This window comes from Procambarus clarkii, chromosome 22 (genome assembly GCF_040958095.1).
Source record: "Procambarus clarkii isolate CNS0578487 chromosome 22, FALCON_Pclarkii_2.0, whole genome shotgun sequence".
NCBI lineage: Eukaryota > Metazoa > Arthropoda > Malacostraca > Decapoda > Cambaridae > Procambarus > Procambarus clarkii.
The window spans coordinates 47,811,163-47,825,445 of NC_091171.1; positions in this window are offsets into that span (position 1 = coordinate 47,811,163).

Consider the following 14,283-nt stretch of genomic DNA (forward strand, 5'->3'; position numbering starts at 1 on the left):
AAGGCTAGGCAACCTAGGTAAAAAATGAAATCAAAGAAAAGTTGAATAATAAACATAGGCAAATTTGAGCTAATGATTAATAACTATAGATAGTTCAGTAATGACTGTATAATTAAAAAGACCTGAAGAACTACTTTAATAACTCAATTAAATAATTTCGGTAAATGACTAGGTAAGAGTAAGTTAAAAATTAAGTCAGAAAATGAACCAAGGAGACTTAGGATACCTAGCCCCACTAGTTGACAGGGGGTTAATTAAGTTAATTCATTGGGAGTGATAAGGTGAGACAAACCACATTGGGAGAGGAAAGTGTTGAGGTTTTCTTCACTAGTAATAGTAAACATTTTGCCCTCTGCCGTGTTAGATAATCCATCCTTGTCTACTCTGTCAATTCCCATGAGGATTTTGTATGTGCTGATCATGTCTCCCCGAGCTCTTCTGTCTTCCAACGACGTGAGGTGCAGTTCACGCAGCCTTTCTTCGTAACTCATGCCTCTTAGTTCTGGGACTAGTCTAGTGGCATACCTCTGAACTTTTTCCAGCTTAGTCTTGTGCTTAACAAGGTACGGGCTCCATGCTGGGGCCGCATATATATACATTAATATATAATGTAATGTATACTCCAGGATTGGCCTCACAATCCTGTGTGTGCGTAAGAGAAATATATGTAGTAGACATAATAGAGGAAAAAAATAATTAGAAAGGCGGGATCCAAGAGCTAATAGCTCGTCTGCAGATACAAATAGTAAACACACAGTTATTAATAATACCCCACAGCCCCGTGTAATGGGCTGCAGCTGTGTCAAGCTTACGGTCATGTGCAGCATGACCCAGATGAGTCCATACTTAGTTAAACACAAGACGAAGTTAGAGAAGATTCAGAGGTATGCCACCAGACTGGTCCCGGAACTGAGAGGAATGAGCTACGAGGAAAGGCTAAGGGAGCTGAACCTCACAAAATGGTAGCGGCTCGCGAAATTGACATACTGTCCCGTTTTCTGTTCTGGGTCCTCTGGCTGGTTAGGAGAGGACACTTTAAATTGACCACTGCTAGGCTTAGGCTCGGCTACAAGTGCCTCTGGGAGTTTGTAACTTTTGTTGATGTAGATTTGACTAAATGTAAACTTTGTCAACTATTCGCATACTTTGCGTCATTATATAACGACCAAATGTGAACAAATTGCGGAATTCAGAGATAACGCCATCAATGAAGTCCAAGATATGTGTAAGTACTTCATTCATAATGATGTACTGCCAGGAACCTTAGCGAAGTATCCAAATTTGCTTACTGTAGATGCAGCCTGCACATGACTGTAAAGCTGCCGCCCAGTTGGGTGGGTGTGCAGCAAGACTAATAACTGTGTGACTCACCATAGATGTAAACTGCCTTCTATAGTGACTTGTGAGCCTCTTGTTGAATCACATGTGATATGAAACGATTATGGATATGTATATGTTTTTGTGTAAATGATTGTATATATATGTACATGTGTATGTACTATTAACAATTGTGTAACTAGCTTCAAAAGAATGTCACTTACTTGGCTAAACGAACTATGGGGTTCAATTCCTGAACCCATTATGTGCTTCTGTAACCCTTTCCACCACCGCTCACGGGATGGGTATGGGGTGCACAATAAAGAAAGAAATTGAATTGTCCCGTTTTCTGTTTTGGGTCCGATATGATATTTGGCTAAAATTTCTGGTAGAACATCGTTTTGAATGAAGTACTTACACATTTCTTAAACATTCGTAGTAGAGTTATCTTTGAGTTACGTCACAGTTATCTTGTGGACACTACTGCCATGCACTAAGTAACAAATGAGAAAGGCCTGGGAGTAATATATAATTCAACAATTAGGGAAAGCCTCCCAGCAAGTAGAGGACGATGAAAAAAAAGCCTAACAAATCCCTAGACATAATTAAACGAACCTTTGAGAGGTCCAATTTTACTCTAACAAAAGGCAACAGACCCAAACCCAACAACCCACAATGTAGGATAAACAAAAGTATGTGTTTGGGGGCAACACTTGGTAAATAAAATGTAATGTAAATAAATGCTACGTTATGGAATGTGGAATAAGAAAAAATAGACCACACACAACCTGCAAATTATGTGAAAATGCATGAAAAATTCTGATCTAGAAAAAGAGAAAAGGTCTAGGAGTGGTTCTGGATAGAAAACTGTCACATGAGGACCATATTACTGTTTTTAAATACATGAATGCCAAAATACTAACAAAATTGTTCACGCCCTTCATGAGACCAAAGCTGGAATGTGCAGCGGTTGTGTTGTGCCCAGATCTTAAAAAGCACATCATCAAAAGGGTCACCACTTTGGGCCCGCGCAGGAATATCCCTGCAAAAAAAAACAAGACTGGAAAAGGTGCAAAATCATGCAACTAGATGGCTCCCGGATCTGAAAGACAAGAGCTACGAGGAGAGGCTAGAGGCATTAAATATGCCAAAACAAGAAGATAGAAGAAAAAGCAGTGGCATGTTCGCTACGTACAGAATAGTAATGGGAATCGACAAATTTAATAAAGAGAACAAGAGATCATAGATCAAAGCTAACTAAACAAAAGTGCCGAAAAAAATAGAAAATTTATTTTAGCTAACAAAGTGGTAGACTGTTGAAACAAGTGAGAAGGTGGTGGCGGCTAAAACCGTTAGTAGTATCAAAGTGTTACACGACAAAGAGTACTGGGAAGACGGGACACCACGAGTTTACCCCTCATCCTGTAACTACACTTAGGTAATTACACAACAGTATATGCTTTTCCACACATAATTAACCCATTTAATCACCCACCCACCTAAGATACCAAGACCAGAACTGAGCTACAGTTCAGAATACATGTTGCACAACTAATCATCAAGAATGGGGCCATTACCAAGCCACCAGCCTAACATCACCGCCAAGGTCACTGGAGATAGTCCTTGTCAAATCAATAATACGTCCTCGGCGAAGGTACAAGTTATTAACATTAATGGAAGCAATAGCGGGCGAGATTTGTTGAGACGACTGTATAGCAGTGAGAGACGACTGTGTAGCAGTGAGAGACGACTGTGTAGCAGTGAGAGACGACTGTGTAGCAGTGAGAGACGACTGTGTAGCAGCGAGAGACGACTGTGTAGCAGTGAGAGACGACTGTGTAGCAGTGAGAGACGACTGTGTAGCAGTGAGAGACGACTGTGTAGCAGTGAGAGACGACTGTGTAGCAGCGAGAGACGACTGTGTAGCAGTGAGAGACGACTGTGTAGCAGTGAGAGACGACTGTGTAGCAGTGAGAGACGACTGTGTAGCAGTGAGAGACGACTGTGTAGCAGTGAGAGACGACTGTGTAGCAGCGAGAGACGACTGTGTAGCAGTGAGAGACGACTGTGTAGCAGTGAGAGACGACTGTGTAGCAGTGAGACGACTGTGTAGCAGCGAGAGACGACTGTGTAGCAGCGAGAGACGACTGTGTAGCAGCGAGAGACGACTGTGTAGCAGTGAGAGACGACTGTGTAGCAGTGAGACGACTGTGTAGCAGTGAGAGACGACTGTGTAGCAGCGAGAGACGACTGTGTAGCAGTGAGACGACTGTGTAGCAGTGAGAGACGACTGTGTAGCAGCGAGAGACGACTGTGTAGCAGTGAGAGACGACTGTGTAGCAGCGAGAGACGACTGTGTAGCAGCGAGAGACGACTGTGTAGCAGCGAGAGACGACTGTGTAGCAGTGAGAGACGACTGTGTAGCAGCGAGAGACGACTGTGTAGCAGTGAGAGACGACTGTGTAGCAGTGAGAGACGACTGTGTTTACTATTTGTGCCTGCAGGATCGAGCTGTAAGCGCCCTTAACCCTCCCTCTCTAACCGTCGGTTGTCTAATACACTGACTCCACTTATTTTCTCTGTCCTTTATACAATATATTTCTGTCACACATCGCTAGGATGCAGTCTAAAGCAGCTAACTCCTCCTGGGTGAACAGAGGTATTAGGTGAAAAAAGTAGTGAGAGGTGTAGGAGGGTGATATGATTGACAACTGTGCAACAGTAATGGGCATTACCTACACCGTCCAGGTTACACACTCAGCCACACTACACCGACAAGCACAACAACACAGGATGACCTGGATAAACTGGAGGAATGGTCTAGAAAATGGCTGCTAAAGTTCAACTCAGGAAAGTGTAAAGTAATGAAATTAGGCGAAGGGAGCAGAAGGCTGAACACAAGGTACCATCTGGGAGGTAAAATCCTGCAAGAGTCAAATAGAGAGAAAGATCTGGGGGTCGATATCACACCGAACCTGTCCCCAGAGGCCCACATCAAAAGAATATCATCAGCGGCATATGCTAGACTTGCCAATATAAGAATTGTCTTTAGAAACTTGTGTAAGGAATCGTTCAGGACCCTGTATACCACTTATGTAAGACCAATCCTGGAGTATGCAGCTCTAGCCTGGAGTCCATACCTAGTTAAACACAATACGAAGTTAGAGAAGATTCAGAGGTATGCCACCAGACTGGTCCCAGAACTGAGAGGAATGAGTTACGAGGAAAGACTAAGGGAGCTGAACCTCACAACCCTAGACAACAGAAGAGTAAGGGGAGATATGATAACCACCTACAAAATTCTCAGGGAAATTGACAGTGTGGACAAAGACAAACTCTTCAGCACGGGTGGAACACGAACAAGGGGACACAGGCGGAAACTTAGTACCCAGATGAGTCACAAAGACGTTAGAAAGAATTTTTTCAGTGTCAGGGTAGTTAACAAATGGAATGCATTAAGTAGTGTTGTGGTGGAGGCTGACTCCATACACAGTTTCAAGTGTAGATATGACAGAGCCCAGTAGGCTCAGGAACCTGTACACCAGTTCATTGACAGTTGAGAGGCGGGGCCAGAGCTCAACCCCCGCAAACACAACTAGGTGAGTACAACTAGGTGAGTACCGTCAAGCACAACAACACCAATTCAATTTCTTTCTTTATTATGCACCTCATACCCATCCCGTGGACGGCGGTGAAAAAGGTTACAGAGGCACATAATGGGTTCAGGAATTGAACCCCATAGTTCGTTTAAACAAATAACAATCTTTTGACGCTAGTTACACAATTATTAACGTTATATATATAATATATAAAATATATGATATATAATGTATTGTATATACAATCATTTACACAAATATATATACATATCAATAATATTTTTATATCACAAGTGATTCAACAAGAGGCTCACAACAGTCACTATACAAGGCATTCTACATCTATGGTGAGTCACACAATTATTAGTCTTGCTCCACACCCACCCAACTGGGCGGCAGCTTTACAGTCATGTGCTCCACACCCACCCAACTGGGCGGCAGCTTTACAGTCATGTGCAGGCTGCATCTACAGTAAGCAAATTTGGAATACCTCGCTAAGATTCCTGGCAGCACATCATTATGAATGAAGTACTTACACATATCTTGGACTTCATTGATGGTGTTATCTCTGAATTCCGCGATTTGTTCACATTCCATTATATAATGACGCAAAGTATGTGAAAAGTGTCAGAGTTTACATTTAGTCAAATCTACATCAGCAGATGTTACAAACTCCCAGAGGTACTTGTAGCCGAGCCTAAGCCTAGCAGTAGTAACATCTAGAAGTCTGCTATCCTTATTGGATGACCCATAGATGTGCGGTACTTCCTACATAATAGAATGATGATAAATGGAGGAACTGGTGTGAATTTCACTTTGTCTCAAGTCTACGAGGTTTTATTGATGTTCCCGGAACTGCTCGGGAACTGCCCTCAGGCTGCTCAAAGGTAGTTCAAGATGGTAATCAATTCCCTCTTAATGAGCAAAAGTCTTGGCCAACTCATCAGTTCTATCACGCATTTGGAGACCAATATGGGAAGGAATCCACAGGAGACAAACTCTGACTCCATCATTGATTATTTAATTATATCTGTGTCTAGCTTCAGAGATAAGCACGTCACAGTTATGCCTTGGGGAGCTGAGGGCAGTCAAGGATGACAAGGAGTCACTTACAATTAGCGTGTCAACTTTGGATTCATTATTATGCGCTCGAGTGCAAGGATTATGGCAACCAATTTTGTTTGAAGAGTGGAGGCCCAGTTACTTATACGCATTCCACACTCATGGGAGAAGGAACCATCTCTCCCTGTCACAACAACTGCACTTCCAGCTGCACCATAGGACTGATGCAAGGATCCATCAGTGTAAATAATCTGGGAAAGTGAGCGCTCTCTGACTAAAGCATCAATTTGGCCTAAGGCATTGTACTTTGCTTCTTGTCGAAGCAAGGCTTGTTCTTTAATCAGCTTCTTGGGTGGGAAAAGGGGGGAGGGGGCAGTAATTCGGAAAGGGGTGATCTCCCATGGGACAGGAAAGTGTCGTTGTTGTCTCTCTCTTGGTGGAGGTGATGAATATTATACATTCTGAGCACAGTGGCAGTTTTGGTAATCCATTTGGAGGGATGCTGACCTTCAAGAAAGAAAGCTTGGAGGGCTTCAGTGCAGGAGTTAGGGTGGGTTAACCTATTCATCTTGATACCAATTATAGCATTAATTTAAGTGATACGATCACTTACACATGAAATATTCAGTTCCTTCCTCAAGTTTAGTTATTTAGTTGTACGGGGGCATCCGAGGATAATCCTCATGGCTTCGTTTTGCATCTTTTCCAACCCTCCAAGCATTCTCTCAGGCACTAGAGCAAGCATGGGTGCAGCATAATCGATCAGAGATCAGAAAATCAATCAAAGATCAGAGGGTCCTGACCCTCTTGCTCTAAATGTCACAGTGAATACTGAACTAAATAAAGTCCATCTTTGGCTAACTGCTAACAAACACACCCTTAACATTGACAAAACTTTCTATATTTTGTTTGGTAATAAATCCTCAAATCAAATTAATCTAAGAATAAACAATATCTAAATTAGTAACAAAGTAGATGGTAAATTCCTTGGTGTTCTCATCGATAACAAGCTGAATTTCCAGGGACATATTCTAAATATAGCAAAGTTTTTAAAACTTTTGGCATTCTTTCTAAGATCAGATATTATGTACTTCGCCCTGCCCTGGTGACGCTCTATTACTCTCTCATCTATCCTTTACTCAATTATGGTATTTGTGCTTGGGGTTCTACTACCCGAAATCATTTACGTCCTCTAATTACTCAACCCAAAGCTGCTATTAGAACATTATCAAACTCTGGTGCCAGACAGCACTCTGTACCCTTACTTAAATCTTTCAATATGTTAGATATTAAGTCACTGCACATCCTCTCATGTGTACTCTATATATTTAAAACTCTGAACTGTAATGTCAGTCCTGACCTTAAAAGCTTCCTAGAAGGTTGTAAAAGAATCCATGGACACCACACCAGAAACAAATACCTATTTGATATTCCAAGAGTGCCCTTTAACCAAACTAGAAATGCTCTACAAATCAAGGGATCCAGAATGTAGAATGACCTTCCCAATCATGTCAAAGGTTGTACCTCTCTCAACTAGTTGAAAAGAAAAACTAAATACTACCTAATAAACTCCATGTAACCTACCTTACCCCCTAAATGTCAACCCATGTCTTGCTATTTTCAAACAATACTGTTTGTTAACCCAGTTGTATAATTGCTGATTTCTGCCATGTTTCCCCCCCCCCACCATTTTTTCCGTTTTCAACACAATTTATACTTTAATCTCAATTAAAATTAAGCTTTAGTCTAAGTGTTTTTCCCCACACACCTTGCCCGAAACACTGTGTGTATTAGTGACTAGGTATTGTATGTACTAGCTCTATCTATAAATCCAAAATTAGGTTTGTAACTCATCTTCTATGTACCCTCCTTGGTGTCTCTGACGTGGTGAGGGGGCTCACGTACACCTCACTGGGACCGGTGAGGGTTGCCTTTGCTTCCTCTCCAGCCCCCTCTTTGGGTGGTGTACGTGCAGAAAGGCAACACGTAGGGGCTTTGCGAGCCATCGGATCACCCACTGGAGGGGTCACCTGTGCGGGGGCCGCCCTGAGTGGATGGCTGAGTGTCCAGGATACAGCGATAGGGGGAATGGGGTCTTAGCACCAGTGTGGGAGAATGGACGATGTAGTAGGACTCCGCTGTTGAAAAGGGGGAGCACCGCTGGGGACGACGCACCCTTCCTACACTTGCCTGCACTCGGCCTCCCTGGCTGCCTTGGTAGATGGTATCCCTTGGTTCCAGGTCCCAAACTTTTAGAACGTTTGATGCATGCATGCATGACGACACGACTTCTTTTACCCATGGGGTGGCTCATGGGGTGGGTGACTAGGCCCCTGAGTCGGACTGTGCTGGAAGACCGGGCTCTGTAACCCCCGCTACAGGGCTCGGTTTGGGCCCAGACCGGACTACTACTCCCTGCTCCCTTCCCTCCTCGTTGGTAGGGGTCGAGCCCCAAGCCCTCTGTGGTGACCGCCTCGTTCCCTTGTACGGCTCAATCTCTTATTGTGACTACTGCGCCTTATGACCCATCTCTCTCTCTCTCTAGAGGTTCTCACCGCCGTCCCCGCCACGGCCGCTCTCGTATGCTCCCTTCCCATACTAATTCGTACCATGCCTTGTTTGGTCCTGCTACATGGACTAAGTACTTTGACTTCCATCATTTAGATTCTACTCCTACTGACGATTTTTCCCTTCATAGGCACTTTGTTGATTCAGTCGATGCCTCTGTTACTTTCAACCCCACCCGTCTTGGTACACGTGTCGTTGCTGCTCCTTCTCAGGATGCAGCCACCCACTTGGCCGCCTTATCTTGCTTTGGCGAGACCCATGTTCGGGTCTCCAGAACGCTCGGATAAATGCCAGTGTTGGCACTGTTCTTCTCCCGCACCATGTTGCAACCGGTGTTAGAAATCTAAAGGACTGCCACGAGGATATTATGCATATCCTCGAAGCCCAAGGCCATTCTGTCCTCCAGGTGGACACGTTTACTCGTCCCCCTCGTGGTCGTCGTCGTCAGCCTCTTCGGGTTGTGAAGATTACCTTTGATGGTAGGACCCTTCTGCCCTCTGTCGTTCTATCGGGTGCCAGATGCTCCGTTCAGGAGTATATTCCATCTCCTCGACTCTGTAATAACTGCTGGAAGTTTGGGCATGGTGCCCTTAAATGCTCTAGTCCTGTCTCTGTCCCATATGTGGGTAGGGGGGGGAGGGTCACTCTAAGTCGGAGTGCACTTCTCCCCAGGCCCGCTGCCTCAATTGCGGTGATGCCCACCCTACCTTCTTCCGTGCGTGTTTACATTACAAACTTGAGGCAGCCATCCTCAACTTGAAGCACCGGGAATGATTGTCTTTTCCTGAGGCGAGGCGCCAAGTTCGTCGTCTCCCCCCTTTCGCTGGCATCTCTTATGTTCGCGTGTTGCGCTCTTCCTCTCCTCGTCCTTCCCACCTTCCTCAGTCTCACAACCGTTTCCAGGCCTTAGACCCGGACACGCCCACCACCTCCTCCCCTGTTCCTTTACATTCTGTCCCGAAGGGTCCCCCTCCTGGTTCTCTCTCTGGGGTTCCTCTTTCTACCCAGTCTGTCATGTCTCCTGTGTCTTCCTTCTCTTCTCCCTCTGATCCTCCTTCCCATCATTCTCCTCCGTCTCTTAGCTCCCCACGCCACCTGTCTGTGCGGGCTGATGTCCTTCACTTTCCCAGAGATCATCATGTTGTTCGCTCTCGTTCTTCTTCTGTTGGGACGCTCGAGTGTTGCCCAGTACGTTGCTGCTAGGACACCTGTCTCTTTGAGTCAGAAGCGAAAGCCTGGCTCATCTCCTACCTCCTTCCCATCGGGTAAGAAGGCTTCGCTTTCTTCCTCGCCCCCTACCTCTGAGTCTATCGTTCCATCCCCTCCCATTTCGGTGGTCGAACCCCCTGTTCATGCTATGGAGGTTTCTTTGGCCCCCGCTTGCAACCCAACACCGTTGGGTTTGGCAACCCAACGGCTTGGGCAGGACGGTAGAGCGACGGTCCCGCTTCATGCAGGCCGGCGTTCAATCCTCGACCGTCCAAGTGGTTGGACACCATTCCTTACTCCCCCGGTCGGCCGAGGGTACAGCACGCTGGACTTGTGACCCTGTGGTCCTGGGTTCGATCCCAGGCGCCAGCGAGAAACAATGGGCAGAGTTTCTTTCACCCTATGCCCCTGTTACCTAGCAGTAAATAGGTACCTGGGTGTTAGTCAGCTGTCACGGGCTGCTTCCTGGGGGTGGAGGCCTGGTCGAGGACCGGGCCGCGGGGACACTAAAGCCCCGAAATCATCTCCAGATAACCCACCCACTTCTACTTCCCTCTCGGTTGCTACCCTTGCTGAGGTGCGCTCCCCTCTTTCTGCCCCCCCTCCTCCTGTTGTCCTTGTCCGCTCCTCTCGGTTGTCTCCTCCTCCTCTGGACCCTGCTCGTCTGCCTTTGGTCTTTCCTCCCGCTCCTTTCCCTCCATCTTTACTCAGCTTACCCATGCCCCCTAACCCTGACTTCGCTGACCCTGGTCCTGACCCTGAGCTTCTTTAATGTGCTGTGTTCCTTTTTCACCTTTGTTTCTTCATTGTTCTCTGTTGCTATCCTTTCTCTTCTTGTCGATGTCTATTCTTCAATGGAATATTCGCGGATATTACGCCAATTTCCATGAACTCCAACTTCTGATTTCGCAGTTTTTGCCGCTAGAGAAGCTATCTGCTCTTGTTCCATCTACCATAAAGGTATTCCTTATTTTGACCTTTAACCGGTTATTCATTCTTCCATCCTTGCCCGTTGGCAGGGTTGTTAGTCTTCGGTTGTTGGTAATAAACTGCGTGCTCTTAAGCGTAGCGTGTCCCCGTGGCCTTCCTCCTACCACCGTAACCGACGGTGGGAAACGGCTCTGGCAAGGTTGCGTATTGGCCATACAAGCTTAACTCACGGTCACTTAATGGAGCGCCACCCTGCTCATTATTGTCCAAATTGCATTGTCCCTCTTACAGTCGTGAATATCCTTATTGAATGTCCTGACTTCCAGGACGAGCGTGTTTTGCTTTCCGATCGTCCCTCGCGGTCACTTGTCCCTCGATAGAATTCTTGGAGAATCGGATAGTTTTGATATCGTTCGCCTTATGCGTTTTTGTTCTCGTATTGGCATCCTTGGTGATATTTAGCGCCCTCTGATTATTCCGCACATTTGATGGTGCTACATAGCCTTCCCGGTTTGGTGCCTTCTTTTGATAATTACTTACTAATCTTCTATGTATGTACTTTTACATGAATAAACATTTTGATTTTGATTTTGATAATATATGAGAGATCTGCCTACCACAGCCTGCCACAGCCTTAAGAGCACGGAGCCTCTCCCTACACTGACGACCCAGTCTGGCAACAACATTGCAGTACAGTGGAACCTCAAGACCAAAGTATTTGTATCTGGTTACATAGTCGAACAGAGAGTCATCATGCAGCTGCACCTTGCGAACAACAGCACCGACAAGCACAAGAAATACATGAAAAAGTTGTGACTAAAATGAAAAAGAAAAAAAATTGTAATAATAATAATAAATATAATATTAATACTACTACTACTAATAATAATTGTAATAATAATAATAATAAATATAATACTACTACTACTATTATTATTATAATACTGATATAAAATGCATACATATGAAGCACGAGAGAGCGTACTACCCGTAGTGACACAATGTGGATAATATGAAGGCATTACTAGGCTGCGGGTTTCCATATATAACCTAATTACATTAAAAGGTAGATGACCGGCAGTGTTGATCATGGTCACCAGGAAGCAGCACATGGGGAGGTAGTGCTAGCCCCATAACATATTGACCTTTGTTAACTACCTTTAGCAGCTGGCGACAAAGCCTTTGACTCGGTGTAAAAAATATAATTTTTTCTCTCACTATGTACGTGTCTCTTAGTGGTTGTTTGTGCTACTATACATCGTGATATACAGCATATTACTCTGATATATCCGCCCAGGAATTGGTCCAACCACTTGGACTGGTCGGTAAGTAGAGTGACGACCTCCCTCCATGCTGGTCCGCGCTCAGTTCCAGATAGTCCAAGCGGCTGGACACCATTCTTTCCATCCGTCCTGCCCCAGATACTTGTCCTCATACCCTGTTCCAGCTGCTGTACTCACCTCATTTCACCCAGCAATGAGCTAAATGGTCTCATATTGAGTGTTTGAAGCACACAGCCTAGCCTACACCAAGGTACATATCCTGGAGGGATTAATATCATTATGTTAAGTTATGTTCAAGTTATGTTCAAGTTAACCCAAGTTCACTGAGATAATAAAATACATCCTAAAAGAATAGAATAGCTTATAGACTATTTCTACCTTCACATTAAGTTAGGTGTACGATTTATAACCTAGAATGTATATATTTGTTGAGTTAGATGAAATTAAATATGAAATGTTAATAAACAAATATAGGATACTAGATGGGGTATCCGGCTGTGCCCGGGTCTCTCATAATCTCCCCCACGCTCTCATTATCTCCATATAGCTTCCCCTCTCCACCTTCTTCCTCTTTTCCAAGAGGGGGTTGAGGGAGAGGTCTCCTCTCTTTCCCCCTCTCCCCCCACTCTTTCCTCTTGATTTACAAAGCATTGGAAAATAGCAAAACTCTACGGAAAACAAATTCCTAATTTCAGACTTCGTGACACTCTGTGACCTTGATTGGCCTATTATATTCCATGGCCCCATGTGTTATCCTATGAAGTTGGGCGAGTCTAGCCCCAAGCGTCTGGTATCCTATTGGGCAAACAAATAGACAATCTGTTATGTAGATAAAGATATATTATCTTAAGTTTGTATCCACAATTAGGCCCATCACTGGACATAATTGGGGTGTGGTTGGTAAACTTTCGGGATATGTTCAGCGCTTATACTTTACAGCTTCTATATCGCTCGACCCAAGCTGACACATCAAGGCACCTATATTTTCCTATAAACGGATGTGAAATATATACACAATATATATTAGATAACGGCTTGCCAGAAGGTTGAGAACGAAGTATAAACATGGCCCATTATGGCCCAAGGTTGTCCTGGTGCTGCCAGACGTGCAGTTAAGCCAGAGGGACACATCATGCTCCAGTGATGTTTAATCAACGGCGGGAAGATTTACCGTTACATCGCCGTCATTTGTCCGCGCGTGTTGTCCTCTGCGCCAGACACCGCACGGCGCAGCTGTGTGTATCACATCCCACACACTGGATACAAGCCACATCCCACACACTGGATACAGGCCACATCCCACACACTGGATACAAGCCACATCCCACACACTGGATACAAGCCACATCCCACACACTGGATACAAGCCACATCCCACACACTGGATACAAGTCACATCCCACACACTGGATACAAGCCACATCCCACACACTGGATACAGGCCACATCCCACACACTGGATACAAGTCACATCCCACACACTGGATACAAGCCACATCCCACACACTGGATACAAGCCACATCCCACACACTGGATACAGGCCACATCCTACACACTGGATACAGGCCACATCCTACACACTGGATACAGGCCACATCCTACACACTGGATACAGGCCACATCCTACACACTGGATACAAGCCACATCCTACACACTGGATACAAGCCACATCCTACACACTGGATACAGGCCACATCCTACACACTGGATACAGGCCACATCCTACACACTGGATACAGGCCACATCCTACACACTGGATACAGGCCACATCCTACACACTGGATACAGGCCACATCCTACACACTGGATACAAGCCACATCCTACACACTGGATACAAGCCACATCCTACACACTGGATACAAGCCACATCCTACACACTGGATACAAGCCACATCCTACACACTGAATACAAGCCACATCCCACACACTGGATACAAGCCACATCCTACACACTGGATACAAGCCACATCCTACACACTGGATACAAGCCACATCCTACACACTGGATACAAGCCACATCCTACACACTGGATACAAGCCACATCCTACACACTGGATACAAGCCACATCCTACACACTGGATACAAGCCACATCCTATACACTGGATACAAGCCACATCCTACACACTGGATACAAGCCACATCCTACACACTGGATACAAGCCACATCCCACACACTGGATACAGGCCACATCCTACACACTGGATACAGGCCACATCCTACACACTGGATACAAGCCACATCCCACACAAGATGTTCACCAACGGATTATAAAACTTATCTAACCTAACCTAACCCACTCGAGCATAA